Raw genomic sequence first — 21,929 nt, 5'->3', positions numbered from 1 at the left:
CTGAATTTCCTTTTAGCCGAAACTTTATCTCGATATGTCGCTAGTTTACTTGAAGAGCTTCTAGAAATCGAAGAGCGTACCCTTGCACATCACTCAAGGTAAACATTCTTCCCACAAAGTGATCGTACAGCAAGGAAAGTCACAACGACGTACATTATAATGACCATACTCCAGCATTTAATTCTTAGAATGAAATTTGTGACCAATTCTTATAGCTCAAATCTGACGTGGACGCAACTGGCACTCCAGTTGTGTGCTCTGACAGTCAGTTGTCTAAGCACGGCGCGCGGTGGCCACCGCCTGTCATGAAGAACTCTGAAAGCGTGAGGCAGATGCCGCAGTTCCCATAGACAAGCTGAAGCAAACTCTCGTTTTGCGAAGTTCTTTGGGAACACTCTATAATCAGCAGCAGGGGTGAGATTGCCCCTCATTATCGTAGGCTATGGTAAATTTATTTTATGTGCAGCGAACAGATTGCTACAGGAAGAAAATGAGACTTGTGTTTACCTATAACCATTGTTCCTAAATTCTGGTGCTAACCCCTTTCCGCGAATGGCGTGTAAGGAGTGTCCAACTCCCATGTTGGCGTGTTGTACCATTTGCTGTGTTCTATGCTGGACCAGTGCTGGACAAATGGTTAGCGCTGGACGAAAATTTATCGAGTTAACAGCGAATTAAGACGGTAATGCTGATACAGTAATGGCCCAGCACTGCGCTCACAATGCGCAAGCATTTAGCGGCGTATCTATGTAGTTGTGGTACACTTATAGCCGCTCATTTTAGGGCTGTAGGTCCAACTCACAAGAAACGCACCTTCCGCATTTAAAGAAGTAAATGCCGCTTACCATAGATAACTTTGTCCAAGTCAGTTGTATATGCCCCTAATACTGAATTTGATCCAGAAACTTTTTTCGTAAAAACCAAGGAAGCAAGGTACTGAATGAAGACGTTTTGTAAGCGGAATTTTTCTTATATACAAAATACAACCTTAAAATATTAGCCTAGACTAGAAGCGGAGTCGGGAAGAAAATAGAGACCTAATGCCAACAAAAGTGAATGATAGATTATTCTCGGCCATTCCTGAGCGTGAGTGTGGCTCTTTGAGCTACAACTGAATCATGCACAATATACATCTGCTTCCAACCTCTGCTTCAGAATTTTTCTTGCCATTGGTTGAAAATGAGATCATTGCCATCTATTGAGGCCGTCTTCATTGCGAAACTCATATCATGTCAAAGTACTTGTGGTTGCCGTAATGTAGAACACACGGTCCATATCAGTATAAATCAATGGTCCGTGCAGGTCACGGCATTTGTAACAAGTAGAAATTATTAATTACGCGCCATCACCCCAGAATGAAAAGGAGAAACAGGTAAGTGAAAGTATCTTGAGGCCAGTGGTTTGTTTTATGCTAAGTATATTTTGTTGTACGGTAATATTTTTGGCAAGAGTTTATTGCCCGCTTGTGCAAATAAGTATCTGAAGCTCTGAATACTCCACCACGAAATTTAGCGCTTTATTCAATACGGAAGTTGCCTTCATTGCTACCAAAGGAACCCATGTTCATTGTTCTGGAGTGCTTTAACATTAAAGGGCACCTTCTTCGACCGTTATTACTAGGACACTGCAGCAGTGAAGATTGGTATGCTATGAGTCATCCGAACTGGAATAGCAGGAGGCTCGCGCTAGGGCCAGGATCACACAGCACAGAGGCTAGCGCGTGAATGGGGATAGAGCTGTAGTACTAGGTGCCAACTCATTCGCACCACTGTACCTGTTCTAAAGTTTTTTCATCTTTCTTGGCAGTTTGTTCGACAAAACAAAACTGTTTACGCACTAATGCTAATTAAAGATGCGCTGCCTTATACCTTTCAATCTATATGCACATGCTTGAAGTCGAAATACATTCAAGATACCGAGAGCGGAGCTATGCGTTCATTACAATGTTACAAGGAGCAGCCAAGAATGTAAGTGTGACTCCTTTCTTTGAAAATTATTCCGACTACTTTGGGATTTGCATGCATTGCCTTTAAAACTCTATATTTGTTTAAAAACAGCGCTAAGGACACAAAACACACATAAAAGAGGATGGGGAAAAGACGAGGAATGCGGGAGATGGAAATTCAAGACGATGAGCAAAACGTGAACAAGGTGAATGCAGGAGCCAACGTTTCGACAAGTGAACTTGTCTTCTTCAAGGCGACGTATGCTTTCCTCGCCACAGTATGCATAGGTGGGGTTCTTCTAAAGGGGAGAGGGTGTGAGGCGGGAGGATGCGGAAACGAAGGAAGATGTGTTAGCGTGTTGAATTGAGAGTACCTTGTACACAGCGTTCCTTTACTCTCAATTCTCAAGCCCTATTCAATCTTACGTGTGGCAGTGGGAATTGTATACGCCCCAAGTAGTAATATTTAGTGATGTCGTTGTAAGTTAGTAAGTGATCTTTATTCTCCCCGGAATGGTAGTGGGCGTCGGTTCGGTTCTGACCGGCACTGCAAGCAAGTCCTCATGTCAGGTCGTTCGTAACCTCGTCGAGGTTGGGCCGAGTCTCGTCCACTTGTCCCATATGTGCAGGAAACCATCGGATTTCAGTTTTGATAGCTTCGACCTTGTCGATAGTTTTAGCCGCAGTCGCAGCTACATAGCCTTTGTCAAAGCTCTTAATTGCTGCTTTGGAATCACTATAGATGAAAGACCATTTACGGTTCCTGATGGCTAGAGCAATCGCGGCTTGCTCCGCCACTGTGGAATCCCTAGTGAAGATGGTGACGGCGTCCCATACCTCGCCCCCTGCGGTCGACCACCATGGTGGTGTAGGCATCTTTGCCTTTGACCCAGGGAGCGTCTACAAGGGCCTCCTGTTGTCCTAGCTGTTCAATTTCTTTCAACAAAGCTTTCGCTCTCCCTTTTCGCCTGCTAACATTGTGTTCCGGGTGCATATTTCTCGGGAGGGGGGTGGTTCTGATCGCGTCTCTAAGGTTCGCACTCAATTCTACCTCGGATTCCTTCGGGTTCATCGATCTATTGGGGTCTGTCCCTATCGCTTTGAGTATAAGCCTGCCCGCTCGCGTTTTCGTCAGTCTTTCTTGCTGCGCCATCTGTTGCGCTTCCGCCATCTCTTCTATCGTATTGTGCACGCCTAGGTTCATGAGCTTCACGTTTGAGGTGCTGATGGGTATACCTAGGGTAGCCTTCACTAACTTTCTGATCATAGTGTTTAGCTTGTTCAGCTCGGCCTGCGACCATTTAAATTGACCTGCCACGTAGGTGAAGTGACAGAGAGCGAAGGCGTGCACTAGCCTTAGAGCGCTCTCCTCACCCAGGCATCTGTGTCTGTTGCTGATTCTCCTTAGTAACTTAATGACTTGGTACGTCTTGTTTGAAATGTGTTGAATGGCATTCAGGTTGGTACCTCCCGCTGCTATGTGGAAGCCTAAAACTTTAATCTTTTCCACCTGCTTGATCGCGGATCCGTCGTGATAGCGTAAGATAATCTTGGCTTCGTCCCCAGGGACGTAGCCCCTGGGTCTTCGACCCCCTGCAGCGAAGTTTTTAGGACCAAAAGCTCCCACTTTGCCGCCGAACAGTTGAGTCCCATCTCGCCTACCGTGCTTTCCATGGCGTGTATGCTCTCCTGCAGTCTGGTCTCCGTTTGGCCTACGTTACCGTTGGCGCTCCATATGGTTATGTCATCGGCGTATATTGCAAAGTGTATACTTTCTATACTCTCCAGTTTCCTCGCGACTCTGGTCGTTGCTAGATTAAATAACATGGGCGAAAGTGCGGACCCTTGCGGGGTGCCCCTGTTTCCCAGGTTCATCACCTCCGGTTTTAGTTCTCCTAGCGTGAGGCTCGCGTGTTTGCCACACAGAAACGCTTTGACTACGCTGAATAGCCTCTCGCCCAACCCCAGCTCGGACAGGACCTCGAGGATGGCCTTGTGCTCTATGTGATCAAAAGCTTTTTCGACGTCTAGTCCCAGAATCGCTCCCGCGTGCACCGGGCTAACTTTTATGAGCTGGTGTTTGATCAGGAGCATGGCGTCCTGAGTCGATAGTGCGGGCCGGAAACCGATCACGTTATACGGGAGTATGTCATTTTACTCGACGTATATAGTGAGTCTGTTAAGAATAACGTGTTCCATAGCTTTACCTATGCACGATGTAAGCGATATTGGACGTAGGTTATCCAGATGGAGCGGTTTACCCGGTTTGGTATGAGGATGGAGTTGGTTGTCTTTCATTCCTCCGGAAAGTCTCCCTTTCTCCACAACTCCGTGAAATGATCCGTCAAGAAAGTGATCGACTCATCGTCTAGATTCATTAAGAGTTTATTGCTAATGCCGTCGGGTCCGGCTGCCGATCTACTAGAGAGACCATGGAGGGCGGCCCGTACCTCACCTTCGGTGAAATTGCGGTCCATTTCCTCGCACGGTCCTCCCATGTACTCCACGCGTTCGTCGCTATCGCCCGGCTGTTTGAGCGGGAGATAGTTATCCGCGAGCTGTCTCATGACTACCTCCTGAGTCGTGTACTGGCTGACTTTATGTACCAGTTTCGCAATTGCGGTTCTCTTGTTTGACTCAATGTCGCTGCCCTTCAATAGATGTTTGAGGATGTTCCAACTGCCTCCATGTTTTATTCTGCCGTCTTCGTCCCACTGCTGTTTCACGAGTGTTCTCGAATGCTCCTCAATCTGTCTGTTTACCAATGCTATCTTTTTCCTGAGCTTTCGGTTCAGTCTTTGCGTTTTCTTTCTTTGCAGGATGGATTGTTTGGCCTCGATCAGATGCGCGAGCCTACTGTCTATGCTGTCGATGTTTTCTTCGGTCTTAATTTCTTTAGTGGCCTCCCTGAGGTCCTGTTCGAGCTGGTTGATCCAGGTCTGGAAGGACTGTTTGTCCGCTTCTATCAATTCCGATTGTAGTCTCTTCGCTCTAACTTTCCCAAAAAGGTCCCAGTCTGTGCACCGAAAGGTTCTAGTCTCATGTTTCCGCAAACCTATACCTATGTGTATGATATAGTGGTCGCTGCCTAGATCGGTGCCCTAGTTTTCCCAACTAGCTTGTTTCGAGTTCTAGACAAAAGTTAGGTCATGTGTAGAGTCCCTGCACGTGGACGTGCCACAGCGGGTGGGGCAAGCCGGAACAGTGATCATGCACAGTCCCAGGTCCGTGGCAAGGTCCCATAACCCCTCACCTTTCTTTGTATTCCAAGCGTATCCCCCCGCTTGGTAGTGGTCATTAAAGTCCCCTCCGATGATGAGCGGGGAGCTCTTTGGGACTGCGAGTGCCTTGTTGAAAAGTGCCCTAAAGCTTTTTTTAAGGTCCGATAACCCCTCACCTTTCTTTGTATTCCAGGCGTATCCCCACGCTTGGTAGGGGTCATTAAAGTCCCCTCCGATGATGAGCGGGGAGCTCTTTGGGACTGCGAGTGCCTTGTTGAAAAGTGCCCTAAAGCTTTGTTTCATGTAGGTGGGACTGCTATAAATGTTTAGGCAGAAGATACTATGCGCCCTGCCCTTGTGCCTTTTGAGTGCGACTTCTACTAGGATATACTCGATTTTACTCAATCCGAGATGGATATCATTCTCGATAAAGGGTACCTTTTTGTCAACGAGGGTGGCCAATCCCCTCCCGCAATCTTTATCTCTACATACCGATTTGCAGCCGGTTAGCTTTACTTCGTGCGCTAAAGTTTCCCGCAGCATAAATACTTTTGGTTTGACCCCCATAGATCTAATTAATTGGCGCAGCGATGCCTTTTTGTTGTGGAATCCGTGGCAATTTCACTGCCACACACTAAAACTGTGGGCCCTATCAATATTTATTGAACGGGTTAATTTTGCTGTTACCCGCGATCGATGTCTTTGGAGCGCCCCCTGACGATCCGGAGAGCGATTTTACAATTTCTGATTCTGACGGCAAAAATCCGTCGTCGTCGCATCTCGTTTCGAGTTTCTTGAATTGCTATTCGGCCGTTAACCTCCATTTCCATAGTTTATCCACTTTAAGGTTAGTCCTTTCCGTCGTCTCTCTACTTTCTTTGATTACCTCTTTCAGCTCGCTGAGGACCGAGAAAACCGAGTCAGTTTCGGGGCTTACTGCTCTTTTTTTCGGGGCGGTGGAGTTATCTCCCTCGCTTGGTTCGTTGCTTTGACTTACTGGTCTGGCTACGGCTACGCTGGCAGGGCTCGGCTGTGCCTTCTTTTTCAGTTCTGCTACCTGCTTGGTCAGCTCTTCATTAGCTTTACGCAGAGAGTTTACCTCCCTAATCAACTGTTCTATTCTGGCATCCTTGCTTTCAGTCAGTACCGGCGTAGTGGCGACACCGACGATTCTCACCGTACCTCTGACTTCATCCGCCCAGGCGGTCCCAACTGTCGGCTTGGCACCAGGTGTTCCATCTTCTAAGCGCGCCTACGCTCCTCCCGACTTGGAGCGGCTTCTCTCCCTCGTGGCCGATCGTGACCGGGCACGTTTCCTTCGGCGAGCTCGTACCACATAGGGTGTTTGAAATCTCTGCTTGCACGCCTTGTCTCCGGTAGGATGGTCTCCTCCACAGAACTTGCACTTGGGCGTGCAAACGTGGTCCACTCGTAGGTTAGGGGCTCCACACCCTCTACACTGAACAGAGTCCGGCGTGGGGCACACGTCCGAGCGTTGTCCTACCCTACCACAAGTAAAGCACGCATCAAATTGTTTCCTATAGAGACAACATCTCAATAAGGTCGGCCCCTAGCGTACAAAGTTTGGCGCTCTCAGTCTGCCGAAAAGGACGATGACTGAGCTTGACGTCTTGATGCGCTTGGCAGCCAGAGCGAGCGGGTTGCGCTCATGCACGATATTTCTTGTGATAGTGGACTGGGAGTCCCTGATGTCGACTTCTCTAATCACCCCTTTGCACGTGGCGTGCGGGGCCGTCTCGTACGCATTGACTTCGTACTCCGTTTCCAAGATTTTGAAGGACTTGATTCTCACGTACCTTGCCGCATGGTCTGCTTCAGGCGTGCTCACCACCACGATATTTTGTGTGAAGTTGGGGCACACCATGTCTTCGCTTGCTTGCTCTGCCGTTAGGCCTGAAGCCTCGATCTCTGCAGTTACAATAGCGGTGGTACTTACTTTGCTCAAATTTAGTCCTCCTCGTGGCCTGATTATAATCTTCCGATGCTCCTCGGGCAGTTGGGGCATACTTGAGGCCTTAACTATACGATACTTGATCGAGCCGGTGTTGGTGGCGCGTCCCTGGCTGCCGCCTGTAGCGGCGTCTCCGCCGGACGCTTGCGAGGCACTTAGCGTCGCTTTAGCCGCGTTGCTGCTCTTCCTTCCAGCACAGGATCGTTGTCCGGTAGTCACTTGCCAACCGATATCTTCCTCGTTGTTGTCCTCTTCCACACGGGAGTCTGCCATGTTCGCCTGGCACGTAGGCCGGCAAGGCTTAATGAGCCCTGCTCCTCGCTAGGGTTAGCTCTGCACATAGTGGGATGAACAGAGAAAGTCCAAGAAAATTGTCAAAAATTGGTTCCCACCTCGGAACTTCGTATCAGTCGAATCTGGGCAACTTCACAAATCTGATGATGTGCCTGCAATTCTCGTACCTCAAAAAATTGGCCAGCGGAACATCGAAAAAGACGGAGCCGATGTGAGAGATGTGTCTGCTCCGTGCTCTTCTTCCAACGCCTTTTCAAGGTTGATAAATGTTTGTACTTGTCGCGCAGTTTGATAACACTGCTAAAGACGCCAGGCTGCATGGAGATGAGCAAGTGGCACAATGTTGCGCATACTTAGACGACTCCCAGACAAGTTTCTACGTGTTTTTTACTGTGATAAAGAACGTCTATAAAATTGTTACTTGAATATTTCTTGTTTATTTTATTGATCTTGGTCTCATTTGCATTGGTAATGTTTGCACACCAATAATAATCTACGTTGGCGGATGTAATGATTAATAAAGACAAGCATGCTTCGTTCTATTCGTACACTACGCGGACCTTTCTTATGGGGTGATATTGTGCATGGTACTTTATCATGCATGGTAGTTTTGATGAATACAACTTTTACCAAAAAGAGGGTATGCGTAATAGAAATAGTTGAATTGGTCAGGAATTTAAGCAGAATATCGAAAAAATTGGTATTGACCACTATTTTTTTTATTTTCAGAGGGTCTCGTTCCTCAGCGACCGATGAGTGAGTAATTTTGAATCACCTTCTTGGTGTTGCAGGGTCATTTCCTTTATAGGACAAGTCAAAGGGAATTGATATATACGCGTCAACGATGTTCACTTTTTTGTCGTGTCTTGTTACACTACAGTATTTTTATCCAAATTACTTGGAATCATCTGCAGTTAAAGGTGGCTGACGCTAAAGTAAAACATAAAGGAAAGTTGTGCAGTATAATTTATAAGTGTTTTGGTCGTTTAAAAATTGTTGTTGTATTGCAGTGTTTCCTACAACATACACGTAGAGACCTTGCTTTGAATCGGATAGCTGAGGTGGAGCGAATCTCATTTTAATCAGCACCACCCAATCATGACTTAATTTGTACGACTTACATTTCTTGGGACACCGATTACTCCTCGTCGAAGGCCTAAAGCTAGGAACCTACAAAAACAATGTATGGTTCCTTCAGAGAGCCAAAAGCTGGGCTCATCTACACATAAGGCCGATTTAAAGGTTTTCAGATATTCATAGAGATATCTCGTGGCTTATGCAACCTCAGGGCATATGCGACTTTAATTTCTGAATTTCATGCACTAAGTCTAACTGATATTATTATCGCATTTGTTTTTGTGATAAACGAGCTTAAATATTTTCATGAACAGAAGATATGATGTTGTCATTCTCCTGCTAATCATTCCACGTTCACAGGTTACAGTTATGAGCCAATTCATGTTGACGAAAGAGCTTGACGCAAGTTCATGCACGTTTTTCGTGCCACTGGGTACGCATGAAGATTAGCAAAAAGGGTTTTGATACTTTTGGACAATTGCTAAACTAAGAAATGAAGAATAACCTCGTCCTTACGCTTCCGATATAACATGCGAAAAACCACAGTAACAATCCAAAATCATAAACTCAATGCCCTCCCATCTTGTGACGAAGGATGACTAGCAAAGCTGTGTATGTGGGACCCTTAATGGCGAACAGCAGCTTCCCTGCGGGTCGCCCCGGCATTGCACTATCTTTCGGATCGGCCCATGTTTGGGGAGTGCTTGATGGCGGCTTCACCTGCGCTGCGGGTCGACCCGGCATCGCACATCTTCGGGATCGGCCCACGCATGGGGAGTGCTTAACATCTGCTTCAACTCCGCCATGTGTCAGGCCGGTATTGCCCTGTCTTCGGGATCGGCCCACGTATGCGGAGTGCTTAAAGGGGCACTAAAACGAAACAATAAATCAGTTTAGACTAATGAAGCACTGTTTGAGAACCCTACAGGCAGTCATTTCAAAAATATAGTGTGAATATTAGATGAGAAATCGAAGGTCCAAGTATCAGTATTTGAATTTCGCGCCGAAACTCCAGCGCCGGTACGTCAGCGTGACGTCAGGGATTCCATAGTATGTTTGCGCATTTGGGCGCGTTGGTTGAATAAAGGTTCCCGAAACTTGCCATGTTTATTATTTGGTTTCTTTAGAACACAATGTAGTCAATCTGTACCGCTAAATATAATTCGTAGGTCCTAGAAGATGCCATCAAAATCCAAGACGTCACAGCCCCCAGGTGCGGGAACTTAAGCAGGCGTCGCCACCCGTATTTCGTTCTTGCGCTTTTTCTGGCTTACAAAACGTCTTATACTTGTAAGAGTGGTGTTTTTGGTGTTGTAGAACGGTAATTTAGTGATGCAGAAGAAATCATTTTCACTTTAGTGTACCTTTAACACCTGCTTCACCTCCGCCGTGAGTCGGCTCAGCAATAGACTATCTTCGGCATCGGCCAACGTATGGGGAGTGCTTAACGCCTGATTCACCTCCACCACGGGTCGGGCCCGTATTGCACTATCGTCTGGATTGACCCACATATGTGGAATTCTTAACGCCTGCTTCACCTCCGCCGCGGGTCGGCTCGGCATTGAACTACCTACGGGATCGGCCTACGTATTGGGAGTGCTTAATGCCTGCTTCGCCCCCGCCGCGTGTCGGCTTGGCATTGCACTATCTTCGGAATCGGCCCAGGTATGGGGAGTGCTTAATGCCTATTTCACCTCAGCTGCGGGTCGTCCCGGCATTGCACTAGCTTCGGAATCGGCCAACATATGGGGAGTTTTTTGCTTATAACGCCACAAGAATTTCCTTGGACGGTAGAGGTATACAGCTTCGCTGTCAAACTTGACAGACTCAAGTGTAGTCGGTGTCTGCGTAATCTGAAGGATTAGGCCAATCATGGCTGCACATTCTGCTTTCAGTGTGGAGTGCACTGACTTGTGTTCATCGTATCGGCATTTGGGACTGCCTTGCGACCACACCTACATGCTTTTTTTCCTGTAGCTCACTCATCTATCGTCAAGAGTGCACGTTAGACACTACTTCACTTTTGCAATGCGACGTAAGAGCGCGTCATTGAGTGGCGCATTTTTTATTGCCGCCTTCTCCTTTCCTTTCCCTTCACCTTTTCGTCGACACACCCCTTTCCCTGTTCAGTTTTGTTGAGGAGTCCTCCTGTGTGACAGTTACGGAACTGCACTTACCTGTACCATTCTCTTTAACGTCACTTCACAGGACAGGCCGACGCGCCCGAAGTTTGTGGGGCCTCAGCTGGTTGAGAAGCGCATTTGCGTTTTGGAGGGTTCGGCCAACTTATGCTTGGGCTGTTCTAATTCGTACTGTGTCAGAAGATTCTTCGAGTGGGGAATTACGGATGGAAGTTCTGGTTTGCCCATTTGTCACGAATCCTTGTCGCATGTGGCGCCGACGCCCGTCGAGCCGTTGCAACCCAAGCGACCCGAGGCGTGTGTTCTCGTTTTCCTCTTGCGTACTGTTTTAAAACATCGGCGCGAAACAAACAGATCGAAATAGTTGCTGACAAGGGAATAAGATTTCTACCATGATTCAAGAGCAAAACATGACGCTCACTTGCATGACGCCCTGCTTGCAGCTGGGAACAGCGGCGCATTTTGGTATTGAGATAGTAAAAGGGTGCAGGTACAATTCCTACGGCACTACGCCCTATGGGATCGCCGATAGGATCGTGCGAATGCCCATCTGAAAACAGGTGCTGCGATGCCTTTATTGCCGGCACGGAAAGCAACTATACCGGCCTTGCGTTGCATTCTGCTTGCCCTGAAGATACATGCCGTTAGTAAATTGCAGCTACGCTACGTGCACGAACACTTTTCAAAAGAAGGGCGCGTTACGTGGTAACAAGAGGCTCCGCGTTTCTGAGAGATGGATGTGTTGTGCTTGCCTAGAAGAATGAAAAAAGATTCGTCTTGCCATTCTGGCTACTCTTAAAAGAAAACTCTGGTAAGGTAGTTGGACCTATCTTAGAATGTACGAAATAGCCCGTCAAAATGCCGCCACCTTGAATGCGGCGGTAGCCGAGTGGTACTGTCTCCGATTCCGAAACAACAATGCTGTGGCCCATTTATGCTATTTATCTACTGCATTCATAAATTCTTCTTTGTTTATTCGGGAGGTAGAAAAAATATAATCAAACCCTCATTTCACTCCATTTGCAAGTAAGCAGGGAGCCCTATTCAAGCTTTGGCACGGCTTGTGTATTTCGCTGACAACGACCAATAATGTTATGAATGTAATATAGGGACAATAATAAATGTATGTAACCCACTACACCAGTTTGAGATTCTCATAATATACCACGCACATTTACTTGACACCAGCGTGGAGATGGCCAGGCGACATGCCAACAAGTCTCCGCCCATCTACAGCGTTCGTTTTGAACATACCCTGCATGTAGCTTAGGCTGACGAGGAAAGGTTCGTTGGAAAGATAGGCGACAATACACTCCATTCAAATCAAAAGTAGAGAATGATTGTGCCACTGTTTGACGTTATATCCAAGGAGGCGGGACATAACTTTGAACACACGTTAGAAAAGTTCAGTGGGAACGTAGTGATATTAGCATACGGATATATTTGTCCACTCACATCTCTTTTGTCTGAGGTCGCTGACACAGAAAACACGCGATAAAGAAACCCTTCTGAAACGCTCTCAGTGTCCAGGCGGTCATCTTAGTTGCTACAAAAGCCACTCGATAGAACCATTAATGCATGAGAAATTTAATACGTACAATTTTTCACCAAAAGATATTCGTTGCAATCATTGTACGACAATGTTATGTGTGTATTTACTGGCAGAACTTTGGAACCTCAAAGACAAGGTGATGTAGAGTTTGAGGTGCTTATTAGATACGGACTTGTGGTCATCGTTCTCAACCTTGAATCAGACGGTAAGCATTTACTACCTAAATTATACAAACCACAATGCAAATCACGACAGCCAATGTAGTAGTCGCTTGTATTATGACCCTCTTTTGCAGGGCAGCAGAACTGCTATAATATCCCACCATAAAATAATTATTATTTTACGTCTATATACCAGATTGTAGGTAACAGTTAGGGATGCCTTGTTTGGCTGTCTAGAAAATTTAAGTTATACCTAAAATGACAGCAATCATTGAAGTTATAACTAAAAAGAAAAGAAAGGCTTGAAAAAGTAGCCTGTGTGAACCATCATCAATAGAAGTTATTCATATGCTTGACATTAGGTTATAGGCACTGAAAGGGAAAGCACCGAAGATGGAGTTGTTTTTTCCCATGCAGACATACGTAGTCAAGTAGGAAACTATGATCAGAAAAACAGAGAATAAATGAGCTTGAATACAAAATAAATCTGTGCATAAACACAAATACAACGAATACTGCCTAACGCGCTAATTTGTATAGTTAACATAACAAATAAGTGGATTTCAAGCATATTACCACGGCAATGCATGCGAAGCACGTCCAAGAGTTATTACATCAGCCCTGTAAGAAGTTGCGCATGATCAGGCCGCTCAAAATTTTTTGCTGCTGCCAAAGTTTAGCTGGAGTGTTTAATGCTGTCGTGTTAGGCGCAACATGGTTACAAATTTAAAATACCGCATTATATACAGCGTTAAAGAGATCAGTACCACATTCAAGTTATATATAGGAGTTCCGAACAAAGAAACATAATCGGTACTAACACAGAAAGTGTGCCTTTTCGGCTATAGCCTTCGCCTGAAGTATTCCATGCAGCTCAAGCCTTTTGCACGAAGAGGGGTTGGCGTGGCGACCTAATACTTGAATGAACACGCGACGAATACAGACCTATATAGGTGGTAATGTATCCCGTAACAGTTATTTATTTACCCATGTTTGCTGCGTGATCTTATGACTACGAGCAAGTACGAGCCTAACATTGTTTCTGCATCAACAACCTCTCAAAATATCGGACAGAAGTAGAGTCGCTAAAAACACGTCCCCGCTATTTTATGCTACCATTTTCTTGGAGAGCACCTGTTCTACCACAATCACTGGTTTAGGATTATTACGCGCACTGGTTGCTGCACATGGCTGCTGTAAGCAATGGAGCACAAAACAAATATAAGCAGAAACCATCTCAGGCTTGGTCACAGCGGTAATGTGTCTAAAATTGAATGAATATGGCGATACAACATACAGCCGCCGCCGAAACGAGTTATAAATGAGGCGAGTACTGCAACGGATCACTCGTTCACGCTTACCTACCCTACTGATAAAGCCAGTACCCAATGTCCAGTGTCACGGCGGTTTATGAGACTAGTGTGGCTTGCTGAACTGGCGCGGCATATTGGAAGGCACTGGGTATTCCTGCGAAAAAACAGCTCTTGAGCGAGAAAGACGAGGTGCCCGGTTTACATGCCAATTCTTTAAATAACGAAAACAAGAGAGAGCATCTTGCAGCAAGAAAAAAAAATTGCCTGTTCTGCTATGGAAAACCAACTAATCCAACAAATAATTCTTCAGGAAGCATCACATGCATCACTAATAGCACTAACGTCGCCGAGCATCTGTGAAGGACGGATGCGCCGCCATTTTTTACGTACGTGTCCAGATGGCATCACAAAGTTACAAGCCCGAACATTGCACCCATCTATGCTGCCTATATGTAAACCTCAGGAAAAGACTTCCTCTCGGTGGGGTGGTTAATTACGTTATCCTTCACTTATTTTGAATAAACGGTGAAGTAATCTGAAAACAGCGAAAGAGTGGGACGAAATATCTTATGTTTTATACTAAGCCCCACACGTGTCATTCGAGAGTAGAAAAACATGGAAGGCGAGTCAACCTCTAGTTGCTGCCAGTCAATACAGCGCCTTCCTTAACAGCTCAGGGTGAAAACGGGGTGGGAAACGTATCCGTACTGTTAAGGTAAATTTGGACCAACTAGTCAGCCTATGTTAATTTACACAAGGCTTCATCGAAGGCAGCACTTTGTATATTTTTTGCCGTCCCAACTGATATTAGAGCTTCTTTGAATAATATATTTGTCTGCGCAATACACGGTGCCAGAATGCGGCAATATACAATTATTTTCATCATTACCCTATCCGTGCTCTTGTTTTTACAATAAGTGCGCGTCGTGCTTTCTGTAAAATGCTCCTCAGAAGGTCACGCGCTCACCAATGGAAAGCGGAAAACTGGAACATTTTACCGCTATAATTTCTTCAGTGTTGACTGCAATTAAATTAAAAGGAGCAAAAAGTCACCCTCACAAACATTGAATGATAAATTTTGATCTCCTTAAGCGAGTCAAAGTATGCTCGTATGACTTCTAGAAAGATGGCTAAACCAAGTAACTCAGACAAAGTCGACGCTCCTTCTTGTCTTTGTTTTGGTGTTTTTTGTCCATGTTTTCATGATTTTTGTTGCACTATACTTTCAATCATACAGAACCATATAGCGCGAAAATTGAGTTCACCAAGTTACACTTCTGAAATGGAGAAGACGCACCTTCGTCAACATAAATGTAGATTTGCAATCAATAGCACGTGTCCAAAGATCTAAATTTTTCCGTAATCTATAAAAAAGTGAGCTACTTGTCTGTTTTGTGTGCCCTTAAGAAAAGGAACTACCATTCACGTTAACAATAAAGATACAGAACGCCTTCACTCAGTAAGTATCAATTGAACGTGTTCCACGGGGAAGCGTTCCCCATTACTTGCGACTACTGAAATACCATGTCACCCACAGCGCGACAACTGCTGTTAATTTAATTATGCATGCATATTTGCTGGCTGTGGTCACCTTATTGGGCATGTGAGCACGGAACCAATAAGACGCATCAAGCATCGTCTCCACATAATATGTTACCATATTCATTTGTCCTGATGTCCGCTGGAGAGAAGTGCTAAATAGCATACATGTTTTTTATAGACATACAGATATGGTTAAACTTTCCATCTAAGAGATCGCTACAATTTCGCGTATAGGCAGCGTACACACATGCCAGTCTTAAGGACTGACTCGAAACTATTCAGCGTACGCTATTTGCCGAGCGCGCATGGTCAGTGCCATGCCCTGTATCCCACCCATGTATTTATTTGTTATTTTTACCCCTTTAGGGCTGTAATCTTTTTGTGCCACTCCACCTGTATTGCTGCTTTTTTTTTAATCAGTATCCCACTTTCTGCCCGACTGCGTTTATTATATGGCAAAACGTTTACTCTGGGCACAAATAGGGACTGCAATTTTTATCATGGGGCCCTATAACGTGAAACTATTGCAACATGTTTTATTCCAATTTCCTGACGTCAAATTTGCGCAACCGATGACGCAAGCACCAGGCGGTCACCCGCAGCGTTGTCTGAACAGACCAATCAAATGCTTTCCTCGTTCATAGGAGGTCACTTTTGTTAGCTTGAAAAACGAATATCATTGCCTACACTGAGCGGCTTGTCTTATCTAATTGGCTGACAAGAGGCGAGAAGCACGTTCAAGCGGAGAGGGATTCGATGGGGCCGAGTCACTGCACTGAAAATCGATAGAAGGATAAAGAGGGTTGTACAGGCGTCGGCGATGGGTCCGCTTTCTCTTACTTAGCTTGCGGTGGCTGGTCGAAAATCGCGGCGGCATGCAACGGAACCATAAGGGTGACGCTAAAACGGATCCTCAGCAAAGAAGAGTTGGCAGAAATAGGGGTGCTATAACGAAAGCTATTCCAAACTTTTGTATTCCAATTCTGCTATCAGCCCCACGATTGGTCAAAAACTTTTTTCGACCATCCCCTTTGACCTTTTTGTCACGCGACGTCACGAAAACCGCGATAGCTCCCCATCTGATATGATGTGTACACACTGATTATACACGATTTGACAGAAAAAAGAAAAACAGTTATTTCTCATTTGAGCCCTTTTCGCCATTAGCCCTCGGCTATTGGTAAGAAGTTTTTGGGCTGCACCTACTTCACCTGCCTGCCACGCCACGTCACATACCGCGTCAAAGTGACGTGCACGCGATAAATATGCATTAATATGCCGAACCAAACTGAATTTTCTTCGGAATAGCCGCAGGCTGCCCTGTTCCAAACAGAATAAAAGATGGCTGCCGGCGATCGCTGAGACGCTGGCTACTGGCACCTGCCGGAGAGCATGGGCGCATTTGCGTATAATAAAACTTCTTGCGTGGCTGTTTAACGCTTTTGAGCATTTTCGGCATGTTTACCGCCTCATTCTGCCAACTCTTCTTTGCTGAGGGTCAGTTTTACCGTCATTCTTAAGCTTCCGTTGCATGCCGCCGCGATTTTCGACAAGCCACCACAAGCTAAGTAAGGGAAAGCCGACCAATCGCAGACGCTGGTACCACCCTCTTCATCCGGTTATCCATTTTCAGTGCACTGGCTCTGCCCCAGCGAATCCCTCTCCACTTGAGCGTTCTCCTCCCCTCTTGTCAGCCAATTAGATACGACAAGCCGCTCAGTGTAGGCTATGTTATTCGCTTTTCAAGCAAACAAAAGTGACCTCCTATGAACGAGGAGAGCGTTCGATTGGTCTGTTCAGACAACCCTGCGGGTGACCGCCCTGTGCGTGCGTCAGTGGTTACGCAAATTTGTCGTCAGGAGATTGGAATAGAAACATATTGGAATAGTTTTACGTTATAGGGCCCTAGGTAGTAAACATGCCGAAAGTGCTCGAAAACGTAACACGGCCACGCAAAAAGGCTTATTATGCGCAAATAAGCCCATGCTCTCAGGCTGGTGCCAGTAGCCAGCGTCCCAGCTTTCGGTGGCAGCCATCTTTTATTCCTTTCGGAACGGGGCAGCATGCGGCTATTCCGAAGAAAATTCAGTTTTGTTCCGCATATTAATGCATCTTTAATGCGCACATGTCACTTTGACGCGGTGAGTTTTTGCGGTTTTGTAGCATCGCGTGACAGGCAGGTGAAATGGGTGCAGCCCGAAAACTTTTTACCAATAGCAGGGGGCTGATGGCGAAAAGGCGTCGAATCAGAAATAACTTTTTTTTGTTTTGTTTGGTCAAATCATGCATAATCAGTGTGTTCACGTCATATCAGATGGGGAGCTATCGCAGTTTTCGTGACGTTGTATTACAGGCAGGTGAAGTGGGGGTGGTCCAAAAAATTTTGGACCAATCGCGGAGGGCTGATTACAGAATTGGAATAGAAAAGTTTGGAATAGTTTTGCGTTATAGCGCCTATGATCTACCCTTGTGCGTCTTCCAAACAATGCTAACTGTTTCGGCGCGATGAATCCGGCTATATGTCTACCTTTGGTTGTAGTTTCTTTTCTTTTGCCTGTCGTAATTACCATTGTATACTTTGTGGGTCGTGTGTGAACTTTCCCATGTATATCATGCCAGCCAATATATTTCTTCATAATATCCTCTTTCCTGCCCAACCATATATTGCCTTCACACCACGTTATCATCGATTCCTCCATTTCTTTCGCTAATTGCAAATTTGAGCCGCATGTTTGTTCTCTATCGCCACACTTTGCACTTTTGTTACCCCCTCACTCAATGCCTTGTCAAAGGGCCTGTAAGGAATTTTAAATAAATAAATGAATAAATAAATAGTAAATAAATAAATAAATACATATGGGATCCCTACACCACCGCTCCAACTGTGGTGTGGGCGCCGTAGTCAGATTATGAGCCGTAGCCACATCCACTGTGAAATCTCGCACGATAGCGTGCTTCCACACAAAGCATTTTTACATCTTGTGTCTGTGAAAAAAAATAATTGACAATTTTCGAAAGTGAATCCTCGTGTCGCAGAAAATATTTAATTTGTATTCAAATCTTATTTTATTGATACATTCCTAGTTTTTAATAAAGCTTAGCGTCTCATTCCTGGCACAATAATCCAACAGTGTCAAATGCAACTATGCCTACGGTATCGACAATTTTCCTTCCAAAATTGGAGAATGTGCGCTTTCAGGATTTTTCTTATTTTTGTAGCACTGAACATATTCACGTAATTAGTGCAAACCATAAATCCCGGTTATTCTTCTAGCTGCGAAATAATTATTCATTCACTTAGAACACTTTGCGTACTTGTGTAAGGTAGAGTGCATTTTTCAGAGAAAAATGTGAGTGATCAACCCGCTTGAGAGGAGGTGTCAAAGGTATGTTTTCGGCTTTGTAGCAAGTGCAACGGTATCAACTTTGTCAACAATAATTTGTAGCGCTATGATGCAGAAGATTACGAAGAATATAAACTAATAAATTATGAACCCTATTGCTGGCGCAGCTCCAAGAATACCGCTATCATCCATTTGATGGTCGTGAGCAACTAAAAATTACGAATTTTATCATTCATTATCAGTTTTGTGCTGAATGTTGCAGATAATTCTGCCCCCGGAGCAAACGAACCTGACCTACGAGAAAGATTTACTGTTTTCGATGTTAGCACGGACTGCCTACTACTCAATTATGGAAACTGGGGCTCCGGTAAGTAGAAACAAAAAAGTACTTAGGAGGCGAACTGTTACTTTAGTTCATGCATTGCAACTGCCCTGTATGAGTTCAACAGATGTTAGCTTGTAATAGGATGTGCATATTTTCACGTAGTAGTGAAGTGAACTATTGAGGCGTTGGCACAGCTGCATGTCTCGAAACTAACTTATTATTGGACGAAATTCTGCCCACGAAACAGCTAATGCTCAACCACAACGATAGAGTTGATTACAGGCAGTGATCATCCAAATATCATCTGCGGCTGCAACTTATGTTACGCATGCAATTTCTACAGAAGGTTCGGTGACAACAGACAATAGACAGAACCTTGAGTAAATTTCACGAAACTTCCGATGCAGAAAATCTCGTCTCGTGCTAATACAAAGAATTCCTTGCGTTAATATGGCGTAGAAAAATTACAAATTCAAAATATTTCATTCAAACCTGGCGAATTTTCAGCGTGCGAAGCTTTTCGCTTTTATCACAGTTACCGGGCATTTTATTGGGTAAGAATAGAGCATCAGATTTCTCGCACTGTAATCTGATGATGGTTGTTGCGGAAACCACCCCTTTGGCGAGAGCTATTGTACAGGCTACAATTGCTCTCGATTTCATTTGATGCCACCAAGTTGCAAATATTCAGTTATTCTCACGGATACGGACGTGTATTGTGGGAAGACTTCATTTGTGTAAAAACACCCTTGTACCTTGCATTGGTGCACAGTTAAGAACCCTAAGCGATGAACTTGAGAACTAAACTTGAGTATGCCTCTGCAATTTGGAATCCTCACTAGACTTACCTTATTAACTCGCTTGAAGCAGTGCAGAATCACGCGGCACGTTTTATCTCTTCAAAATATGAGAGGCCTACAGGTGGAATCAAATAATCTCTCAGCATCCGTAGTCTAACACTTCGTAGGAATATTTCACAACTTTCCCTTTTATACATTCTAATATAAAGATAATTATTTTAATATTTTTATTACTAGTCTAATTTTCCACACCTCAGAAACACTATTCTACATCCGCCGAACCGCAATTCTCAGAACCTGAGTCTACAACGTTTGCATGGTACATCAAATGCTTTTCACAAAATTTTCTTCCCTACTGCTATTGAACTATCGAACGTGCTAAACAATGATATACTAAATAAAAGCGTTGTAGATAAATTTAGGGCCTTATTGTCATGTTTTTAAACTCTTAACCTACCGCTACAGCGTTGTTACTCTAACTTCTACCTTTTTTACTGCTCAGGCATACGGCTGGTTTTGCTACCAGTTCTACTGGCGGTTTGTACCTTCTAATTGTTTTGTTTTGTTTTTGTGTTTTTTCTCGACTATCGTCTTCCATGATGTATACTATGTTTTTTACCGTTGTATATATAAGGCTACTCAACAACAGACCATATTCACACTATCAATCAGGTGTCAGAGAAATGTTGGGAATATAACCAACCCATATATATATAGCTTTCATTGATTACGAGAAAGCGTTTGATTCAATCGAAACCTCAGCAGTCATGGAGGCATTACAGAATTAGGGAACAGACGAGCCGTATGTAAAAATACTGAAAGATCTCTATAGCTGCTCCACAGCCACCGTAGTCCACGATAAAAAAGAAACAAAATACCAGTTAAGAAAGGTGTCAGGCAGGGAGATACGATCTCTCCAATGCTATTCACAGCGTGTTTACATGAGGTATTTAGAGACCTGGATTGGAAATAATTGGGGATAAGAGTTAATGGAGCATACCTTAGTAACTTGCGATTCGCTGATGATACTGCATTGCTTAGGAACTCAGGAGACCAATTGCAATGCATGCTCAATGACCTGTAGAGGCAAAGCAGAAGGTTGGGTCTAAAAATTAATCTGCAGAAAACTAAAGTATTGTTTAACAGTCTCAGAACAGCAGTTTACGATAGGTACCGCGGCAGTAGAAGTGATAAGGGAATACATCTACTTAGGAAAGGTAGTAACCGCGGATCCGGATCATGAGACGGACATAATCAGAATAAGAATGGGCTGGGGTGCGTTTGGTAGGCATTCTCAGATCATGAACAGCAGGTTGCCCTTATCCCTCAAGAGAAAAGTGTATGACAGTTGTGTTTTATCAGTACTCATTTGTAGGGCAGAAACCTGGAGGCTTAAGAAAAGTGTTCTACTCACATTGAAGGAGACGCAACGAGCTATGGAAAGAAGAATGATGGGTGTAACGTTAAGGGATAAGAAAAGAGAAGATTGGATGAGGGAACAAAGGCGAGTTAATGACATCTTAGTTGAAATCAAGAAAAAGAAATGGGAATGGGCAGGACATGCAATGAGGAGGGAAGATAACCAATTGTCAGTAAGAGTGACGGACTGGATTCCAAGGGAAGGGAAGCATAGCCGGAGGTCGCAGAACGTTAGGTCGGCGGATTAGATTAAGAAGTTTGCAGGGACAACATGGCCACAATTAGTACGTGACGGGGGTAGTTGGAGAAGTACGGAAGAGGCCTTTGCCCTGCAGTGAGCGTAACCAGGCGTGATGATGATGATTATGATGACGATCATTATATAAGTTAACCATTGTAAAATATTAACCACGATGTTTATTGATGACATTGCCCCCCTTATACCCTTAAGTGGGTCTTTAAGGGAAAATTAATTATGATCATGATGAATAATATTATAGGTGAGTGCAGCTTGACGATCTTCAAAAGTCGGCTGCACTCCTCCTAAGAACAAGCAGCAAGCGCATAGAATAATCTACACTGTCTATTTCTCGACGACCACAACTTCATTCGCAAGCTGGCTAGCAATATGAATTTAGATGCACATGATGCCTCTTGACAGTGCACTTTCCCCAAGGCAATGCAGAGCAGGATAAGTCAATGGTTCAGTGATGTGAGATGCGTGCCGTCGACACAGCTACGTATGTTAAGCTCCAGTGTCCACCGGCGCACCCAAGTATCGGGTGCTATCGAAGTGGTTGATCTAGGATTCGAAGCGGGCGAA

At 44.8% G+C, this 21,929-nt stretch overlaps 1 long non-coding RNA gene across 1 annotated transcript; it reads left to right on the top strand.

Annotated features, from left to right (window-relative positions):
* Positions 1-1,826: 1,826 nt before the first annotated feature.
* Positions 1,827-18,847, top strand: LOC142591033 (uncharacterized). The gene is made up of 3 exons (XR_012830309.1): positions 1,827-1,967; positions 8,162-8,188; positions 18,825-18,847. It is a non-coding gene; the product is annotated as an uncharacterized LOC142591033 (long non-coding RNA).
* The last annotated feature ends 3,082 nt before the right edge of the window (positions 18,848-21,929 follow it).

This window comes from Dermacentor variabilis, chromosome 8 (assembly GCF_050947875.1).
Source record: "Dermacentor variabilis isolate Ectoservices chromosome 8, ASM5094787v1, whole genome shotgun sequence".
Taxonomy (NCBI): domain Eukaryota; kingdom Metazoa; phylum Arthropoda; class Arachnida; order Ixodida; family Ixodidae; genus Dermacentor; species Dermacentor variabilis.
The sequence above is the reverse complement of the archived record's forward strand: the minus strand, read 5'-3'. Positions and strand labels throughout refer to the sequence as shown.